The following is an 8730-nucleotide window of genomic DNA, read 5'->3' on the forward strand; positions in this document are numbered from 1 at the left end:
CTCTGTCATGACCTGTCCGTCTTGGGTGGCCCTGCACGGTATAGCTCATGGCTTCACTGAGTTACGCAAGCCTCTTTGCCACGACAAGGCAGTGATCCATGAAGGGGCTGAATGCAATAGTTAGAACCAAAAACAAAACCGAACAATACCCTGCCATTTTGGCACAGGAAACACAACTGTGGAGTGCACCCTAAAATAAAGTGAAAAACAACCCCAAAATGAAAAAATGGGAAACCTGGCCCCACCCATTTTGCACAGTCACCACCAGCTGTGTCTCTCACTCTCCCCAAAACATGTTAAAAGCAATTCCCAGCCACTAAAAATTTGCCCAGCCCTCACTAAGGTTTCCATTCTTTTTAGGCTGGGATCTCATATTCGGTAGCCATTAATGTTGGTCAGCAGGCAAGAAAAAAGTTCTAGGGCCCAGGCAGAGGCTGGCTCCTTTAAGAACACTCACTCTGTAACAATGGGGCAACAACAATGGGTAGCCATGAGAAGCCAGCTGGAGAAGGAGCAAAAGGTCTGAATTTAGCCTTACATCTAGTTGAAGCGAGACCATATGGAACTCTCCAAGGTCCTGCAACTCCAGTCTCATTCTATCAAATTGATTAAATTCTTCTGCACCTGCAGGGCTCCATCTAGTCAAGGCAAGACAATATCTCTATATTCTGTACTGCCAAGGGAACATATGAATAAAACTTTGAGTGTATTGTGTGTATATCCTTAGAGCAGCCTTCCCTAACATGCTGCCCTCCAGATATATTGGATTTCTAGAATTCCTAACTGATATGGCCAAAGACCACTGGTATACCTATGCGTTTCTCAACCATTCTGTTTTAATCACTCATTGCTTGCTTGGAAAGAAATTTGATTTATTATCTTTGCTCGGTTGTTCAGTTTGTGTGTTTCCAAAATACACAAGAGAATCATTCAGTCTAGGGCTTCATTATAAGTTCCTCCTGAACTTGTCTAATTACAAGCACATCTTGCAGGAGGAAACAAGAAATTCCCTTGTACCATCAAGCCCTGACTTCCTATCATGAATTTGACAACCAAATGCAAAATGGTAACATCCAGTCATGGTTAGATCCCATTTGTTTTGACAATTCTCTCCATAGACTGCTTGATGCAGATTTATAACACACTCCTTTAAAAGCCCCATTAATCCCTCCAGTTGCAAACTCACCTGATGAGTGCCAATGGGATTACAAATTAAACGTGCCCCTGGGAAACCAAGTAGAGGAATCAGTATGTTTTGGGAAAAAACGGAAAAATATAAGGGAACAACCCCCTTCCCCATATCCTATCAAAGATGCTCAGTGACCACACAACATTGTATGTCAGTGTGAATTGGAGGTAAAAAATCAAAAAAGCCTAAAACGGAGGGTCTTGGAAAGTACTGTATGTACCCAAAAGACAATTAGACAATCCTGAATATAAACAATAACAACACCCCTCTCCTCAGGGAGATTAGAAAAACTAATTGTTATACTTACCGGAGTATATTCTCATTCATTCTAAGATGACCCTTTCATTTTCACAGCCAATTATTTGGGAAAACGTAATCTTCTTTTCAGGTTAATACAGCAGCATACCTGGCTAATTGAAATTCTGAAAAGAAAAATTCCATTGTGCCAAATGTTGCTGCAGTTTCCACTTTTAAATACTATTGTCCCAGCTATTCACACTCCAGTTTCTACTAGATTAGACTGCTATATTATTCTCCATGTAGGAGGTGCCTTTGGACCAGTGTTTTTCAAACTTGGCAACTTTAAGTTGTGTGCACTTCAATTCCCAGAATTCCCCAGCCAGCCATGCTGGCTGGGGAATTCTGGGAGTTGAAGTCCACACATCTTAAAGTTGCCAAGTTTGAAAAACACTGCCTAAGACACTCCACAACATGATATGAACTACAACAAGCCATTCCAATTATAGCCCAATTTCCAATGCTGGCATTGGTTATCAGGTTTGTTTCCAGAGGAGATCACAATGCTTCTTTTGACTCCTAACAGTTTGTCTGGCTTAGAGCTCTAACTCATCATTTGTTTTTTTCCTAAATGAGGGCCCACAATTTTTATATCTGCCAGCGCCACTCCTCCTGAAACCAATTCCCTTGGATCTGAGATTAGTTTCTGCCATTAGCAGAGTCTTTTTGTTGCTCGCCTCTCCATCACAGTGCAGTATACCTCAGTGAGAACCCCATCTCTACCTTCCTGATCAGAATTCAGAAAACTGAAAGATTTCTTTTGATGTGATTTATTTACTAAATTCATGGAACTACTATACATATTTATTATATACAAACTGGCATTTTCATTCCACCAGACATTAAGGACAAGAATGCAAGTCAGGTCAAATTTTAGTATCTTTAGCTTATGGAAACTGTTACAAGAGAGCAAAGAAAATGTGGTCAATCAATAAAGTAATTTATTTCATCTCCTTGACCGAGAATAACATCATTAGCACAGAACACAGAAGCTGAGTTCACAGATTGTGGCAAGCTGTAGTTAGTTTATACCTGATTTCCAGAACAAGACATAGTAGCTTGGTTCCCTAAACATATGCCTTGGCTTTCAAACACAGTAGCTATCTTCACACACAGCGCTATACCCAAACCAAACCATCCCATTGTGGTTTGGTGCAATGTATGCATCCAGCAAGAATGAAATCAGGATGGCACTTTCCAGAGACATAGCCTGTTGCAACAAGCAAATCCGGCAGGAATATTTTGGGAAGCATGAAGAATAACAAACATAACAAGCTTGGCTCAACCTAATCAAAATCTTCAGCCTCAAAGAAGGCTGAAAAATGCAAACAACACAAATGGTTTTCATTTGCTCTTGTATACATTTTTTTGTTGTTGTTGTTCTCTTTTAGCTGAGACAAGAAAGGGGAAAAGCCAAAACTGGGAAGAAGAGGAAAATGCAAGAACACAGAAATCCTATCAGGAGTGATTTCAAAAGATAAATTAATCTTTTACCAATAAAAATATATCATGCACAGACCTTCATATCTCTTGCACCTTATCAGGTGCAAGGAAATGAACTGAAAAGGCTTCCCCGTAAGTTATTTTAAAAAGAGACTTTTAGAGAAATGTCAAGCATGACTAGCCAGCAGGTAATATTTTGGTACGGTGGAACTCTACCTCAATATCTCACCATTTAGGTCTGCTTTTAGGGAATCATCTGAGCATACTACAGGATGCTGCTACATAAAACAGTTCAGTCTCTGCGGCGCCATTAGATGGATTTGCGCTTCTTATTCACTGGACTACATTTGAAGTGTATATTTGAGTATTTGTGAATGAGGGCACTTTATTGAGTTTTTTTCCCCAAGACGTATGGCTTTGAGCTTCAACCCAGATCTAGAGATAATGACTGTTATTATTTTCGCCCCTAAACTAAATGCTTTCCAAGTCCAGGCCTTTTTCAGGTAGGCTTGCAATATAATAAAGACAACAAAACAAAATATATAAACATTCAAAACCAGGGGGGATGTGACACCAGAATTAAAACTGTTGTTTTCTAAGCCTGCCTCCAGTCCCTGAATCCATAATCAATGTGGCCACATTTAATTCAGGGGTAAGTAACATGATTCTCTTACTACTGGCACTTTCTCTCAGAGGGAATTTATCAGGCATGGGGGGCGGGTAAGAGGACAGTGACATCAAGGGCACCATAATGTTATTGTTGCAAATTACAGATGGCATCATGGTGTCATTGTGGCTTATATCATCACATGCTTATGTTATCGTGATCTACAAACAACAATGGATGGGGCCAGAACTACTGTGGGTGGTATAGAAGCTACATTCAACAAAACATGTACAAACATACTGTCTCTTAAGATCATCATCATCCTACAATTGTAGCTTAAGAATCTCAACGGGAAAATTATTTGGAGCAATAACAATCTTAGTAAAGAATCTTTGCTTCAGTCTTCTTCACACTCCATCCATCCTCCCTCTCTCTGTCTCATGCGCACCCAGAGAGACACACTGGACGGATCCATGCATGGAAACTGTTTCTTATCCCTGTTTGTGTGAGCAGGGAGCTGGTTCTCACTTACCTAGGAGATGCTTTGAAGTATGGATATTTCCAGATCAGTGCTTTCAAAATGGTTCTTCTCCCCCAATTTTAAAATCATAATTTAAAAGACCATGTCACAGAGAAACATGTATTAAATCCTAACAACAGAACCTCTGCTCTTGTCTTGCAGCTGATACTTTTGGTGATTGTGCCCAAAATTTTAAGTCATGTTCTTGATAACTATTTTGTCTCATTATAAATTGATACCTTTGATCCAGCTTGGAAGCTTTTTAAAAAGCCATTCATCCTCTCCTTCCCTCTCAAGCATCCTTTCATTAAGAAATACATTCCTATTCCATTTAGAATTGGGATCCTGAGTCATCACTCAAATTTAGTGAAGTCTGTTCCTTTTAACTTACAACACTCAAAATAATAGTACATCCATAGCCTTGTTTTTTTAATGCCAGACCTCAGTTCTGGAAAATGATGATAATAATGATAATGATAACAATGGTATTCTTTGTACCATAATAAAAATGCCTACATTATGATAAAATAAGCAGAACAGGTTACAATTTACTGAATCAGGGCACAGCATCCAAGCCAGAAATAAACAAGAGCCCAATTTTAAAATCTGAATTAAATTGGTAAAATGCAGGACAAAGGTGATTTGGAGAGATAAGAATAGGAGGTAGGAGGGGAAGGAAAATGCTCCCTTCAGGTAAGAGGAAACATGAAGCAGGGGAAGTGACAGCACATGTGAGGCATAATCTTTCTACTGACCATCTCTCCCCACTCATTTATTCTATATTTCTAGCTGATTTGCAAATAAACAGGATTGTGGAGAAGGATCCTGGAACTGAGAGAAGAAAATAAAGGATAATAAAGTAGGTAGAAGCCACAGTGCACTTCCCAGCTATTGCTAGGTGCTTCTCCTTTGTCTAACTTTCTCCCAACACAGACCCCACCCAGTACTCCAGACTGAATCAAATTACAAAAGTTCCTGAGTCCCAGAGTGGCAAGGTGGTTCCAAAGGACCAACAGGAGAAAGTGTCATCTCTTAGCAGGCTTAGCCTCTTTCAGTTCATGTGATCTTTTGTTGAGAGTGTTTCCTCTGGAGAGGAACTGGTTTGATTTGCAAAGAAATTAGATTGAAAATTGGCTCATTCCATACTCCTGGGACCCCTACTGGCAAGGAGGAAACTAATACATTTTGGAAGTGAATGAGGATGGTGGGAGAAAGTGCTGAATACGATTAATCAAGACATCTTAAGCTGAGAAATGGTTATGATGTATTTTGTAGTTAAAGCCAAGGCAAGTTTTGAAAGACTAGTTCAATTCTGAATGAGACATTTTCATATCTTCAGTGGCCAGTTGTTGTGGTCACTGATAATCCTTGTTTTATCCCCCAAAGAAGTATATAATATGAGACTTGTCCCATTGTTCATGCGTTTTGGTAAGTCAAAGTTTCCTTAACCGTGGTTAAGGAATAAATAATTGGCTAGAGTCACTCCAGCATAGCAGAGGATGCATCCATTATTCAGTTACCATAGATGGGCCAGTCTTCTGTTGGCAACATTCAGAGGAACTTGCATTCAGAAGATCAGTATGAATAAGCAACAGTGCAACAGTGTAATAAGGGCCCAACATTTAATTTTCATAGTAATTTATTTATTAATTATTGATTCAATTTATACAGCCATCCATCTCACATATGTGACTCTGGGTGGCTCACAATAGTTAAAACAACACCAAAACACAATAAACAAGATACAAATCATAACAACAAAAATATATAAAACCATATTAAACCCATAGAACACAATCAATGGCAGAGTTATAATCCATTCATAACATTCAATTCAACCATTAAACAAGGTCTATAGCTCTTACTACCAGTTCATTCTTTTCTCTCAAGCCCAGTCTTCTCTCTGTTTTAGCCTTAAAAATAAAAAATATATCAGAGAAATACACCACGATCATCTTGTGGGGAGGATCAGATGCTTAAGCAGGTTACTTAACCTCTTCTGCCAAATTCTGCAAATCCTAGCTCATTGTGTCCCTGAGCAACTGTTTAATCCCCATTCCACAACATTCCCCCTTGCAAATGGTTTAGCTCCTCCCATTCTCACTGATTATGCCCAGCAAAAGCCCATCTTTTGTATTTTAAACATCTAGCATCAAGGACCTATCCTCATTTAAAATTGGAGTATGAGATGGGAGGAAACATGCTTGGGAAAGATTTTTTTGCAGCGGAAAACTAAAGGGAGGGAGAATTAAAGACTCCTAGCCCATCTTCCTCTGTAAATGGCCATCCACCCTACATTCAGAAGTTTGAGGATATAAATATTTGCACAGATGACGGATTGTTCATTTGAAGTTCCATATTTGGAAATACTCATTTAATACTGTATAGACAAACTTATTCCTGTGTTTTAGAAGGCATCTGACATACTTTCATTACCTAAAACAATTTTTTTTTCTTCCTTCAAAACATTACTTTCCTCCAAAAATTGCTGGCTTTTCCCCACCAAACAATCTTACATTGTACCCAGCTATAAATGCTTAAGGGAATAAATCTGAATAAATAATGGAACTGAAGCATTTCTTCAAGCAGCAGCTTAATTGGATCAGATGATTAATGCCCTTTTTACTTGAGTGACTTAAAAGCAAAACTAGATTGCCAAATATTATAATCCCCTCTCTTATGGAAAGATATAGTGGCTTTCAAAGCTTTGTTGAAATGGCAGTTTATTTTGCTGACAAAATCCATAAAGATGCTTGCATTTGAGGAATTGTGGGATGCAAACGATGCACATGGATTTAGACAGCTTTAAACTGGAGATAGGGGCTGGCTTGGACCATGGAAGATAAGTCTTTCAGCAGATGCTGCTAACCAAAGATGGACAGAAGAAAATAACACCGGAAGGGCCTCTCCCTTCTAGTTCTGCTTATGGGCTTCCAGGAGACCACAGTTAAGGTCAGGACATTGGACTGGAGCTGTATTGCATTGATTGCATTTCTCTCTGGTAGGAGAACACCTCCTTGAGTTCCCATCCATACCCTGACCATAGGCAGACCTCTTAAGTTCAAAAGAGGGGCAGCTCCGGTGCCTTTGCTTTTTGCTCTGCTCATGCTCAGAGGTCTTCCGACCACCATGCATTCATTGGCTGGCTGAGCCCTCGGTTGGAATGAATGAACCTAGCCATCTTCCACCTCCTCCCCCCATTCCGCTCCATAAGCCAGCCCCCTTGCAACTCAGCCCCGAGCTTTGCGCACTCTGCAGAGCGGGGTAAGGAGGAAGGAGAAGCAGCCACTAATTCGAATTCCTTCCACTTCTCTATCTCGTTCTCATGCGGGGTTGAGCCATTGTGTCCTTCGGTCGCATGACTCACCGCTGCTCCACGGATTCCGCTCCTGGCCGCCTCCCGTCTCCGCTACGGGATCCCTGCAGCAGGTACCGAGAGCGGCGGGGCTCGGGCGGAGGGATTGGATCCCCTCGCCCGTTTCTCCCACCCACCCCCGCTGGAGGCCGCCGGCAGCTGCGGACGCGCCTCGCCGAGGGGGACGAACGACCACGGCGCGGAGACCCCCCAGCCCCCGGCGGAGGCAAGAAGGGGCGTCCCGGGTGGGAGGCGGTGGTGGCGGCGGCCGCTAGGCGGCGACGTGGAGGCGGTCAGCTACTCCCCTTGCTCGCTCGGAGCGTTCGGCCACAACCTGAGACTCGTTCAGCGGCTGCCTCCCAGTCGCTCGTCTGCCCGAGATCCGTCGCTCGCTGCAGCCGCCGCCGCCAGCGCCCGGGCTGTCTCGGCTGGGCAGGACCGCAAAGGTGAAGTTTCTCAGCGAGCTGCTCCAAGCGCGCCGCGACACGGGCTGAAGGAGGCGGAGGGAAAGCGGGATTCGGGAAGAGGCAGGAGGCGAGGCTCCCCCCTCGCCCGCCCGCCCGCCCACCCACCTACCCACCCGCCCACCCGCCCGCCGTTCCTCTCGCCGCGCTGCCGCGGTGGCTCAAGTCCGCGGGACTCGGCTGGGAAGCCCCGTCCTTCGCCAAGTGCCGCCCGAAGGGAAGTCCCGTCCGCGGGAGGGGGGACGCGTCTCCCTCGGGGATTCCGGGCTGAGAGCCGCTGAAGAAAAGGAGCAGCCGGAGCAGTAGTTGCTCCTGCGACTGCGAGTGCAACGGCGGCTCCAGCCAGGACGCCGCCGCCGCCAAGCACCTGCGTGCAGGCAGGTTGGGTCAGGGCACGCCAGCCCCGGCTACCGAGACGGCTCAGCAGCCTGGCTCAGTTTGGTCCCCGGGCTAGAGAACCTCACTCGCGAGGGCACCGCCAAGGCATCCGTCTCCGCCGCCAGCCTCAGATCTGCAGAACAGAGCCTGGCATCCTGCTGGCGGTGCCTGCAGACTTGCTGCCCGTAGGACTGTGCTAGACAGTCCGTGCCATTTCAGAAGGAACCCCCCCCCCTTCCAAGCCAGCTGGCCAGCGACCATCCAAAACGTGCCAACGGGAGGTCCCTAGTAAGCTGACCTTATCCTGCTCGGGTGCCAGTCCACTGGCATCATAAAGAGGGGACGTCAAGCCAGTTAAGTCCATTCCTTGTGCTTCAGCGTTTGTTCTGTGCCTCCAGCATCGTCCTCCAGCAAGACAATATTTTAAAATAATCAAATAAAGATTGTACAGCCATCTGGACCTCGTTTGTGCCATCT

At 44.0% G+C, this 8730-nt stretch overlaps 1 protein-coding gene across 2 annotated transcripts in view; it reads right to left on the reverse strand.

Annotated features, from left to right (window-relative positions):
* The window catches only part of MPP3 (MAGUK p55 scaffold protein 3), a 104131-nt gene extending 95472 nt beyond the window's left edge, over nt 1-8659 (reverse strand). Inside the window, exon 1 of one of the 2 annotated variants that reach the window (XM_088143513.1) lies at nt 8552-8659. The gene's annotated coding sequence lies outside the window, so the exon portion shown is untranslated. Of the gene's footprint in view, nt 1-7423; nt 7563-8551 lie in introns of those variants that run through there. The other variant, XM_088143510.1, reaches the window with a different exon arrangement.
* Between the last annotated feature and the right edge of the window lie 71 nt (nt 8660-8730).

The sequence above is a fragment of the Python bivittatus genome, unplaced genomic scaffold (genome assembly GCF_059951505.1).
Source record: "Python bivittatus isolate LINGU-HERP-01145 unplaced genomic scaffold, Pbiv_v1 ctg000410_np1212, whole genome shotgun sequence".
Taxonomy (NCBI): domain Eukaryota; kingdom Metazoa; phylum Chordata; class Lepidosauria; order Squamata; family Pythonidae; genus Python; species Python bivittatus.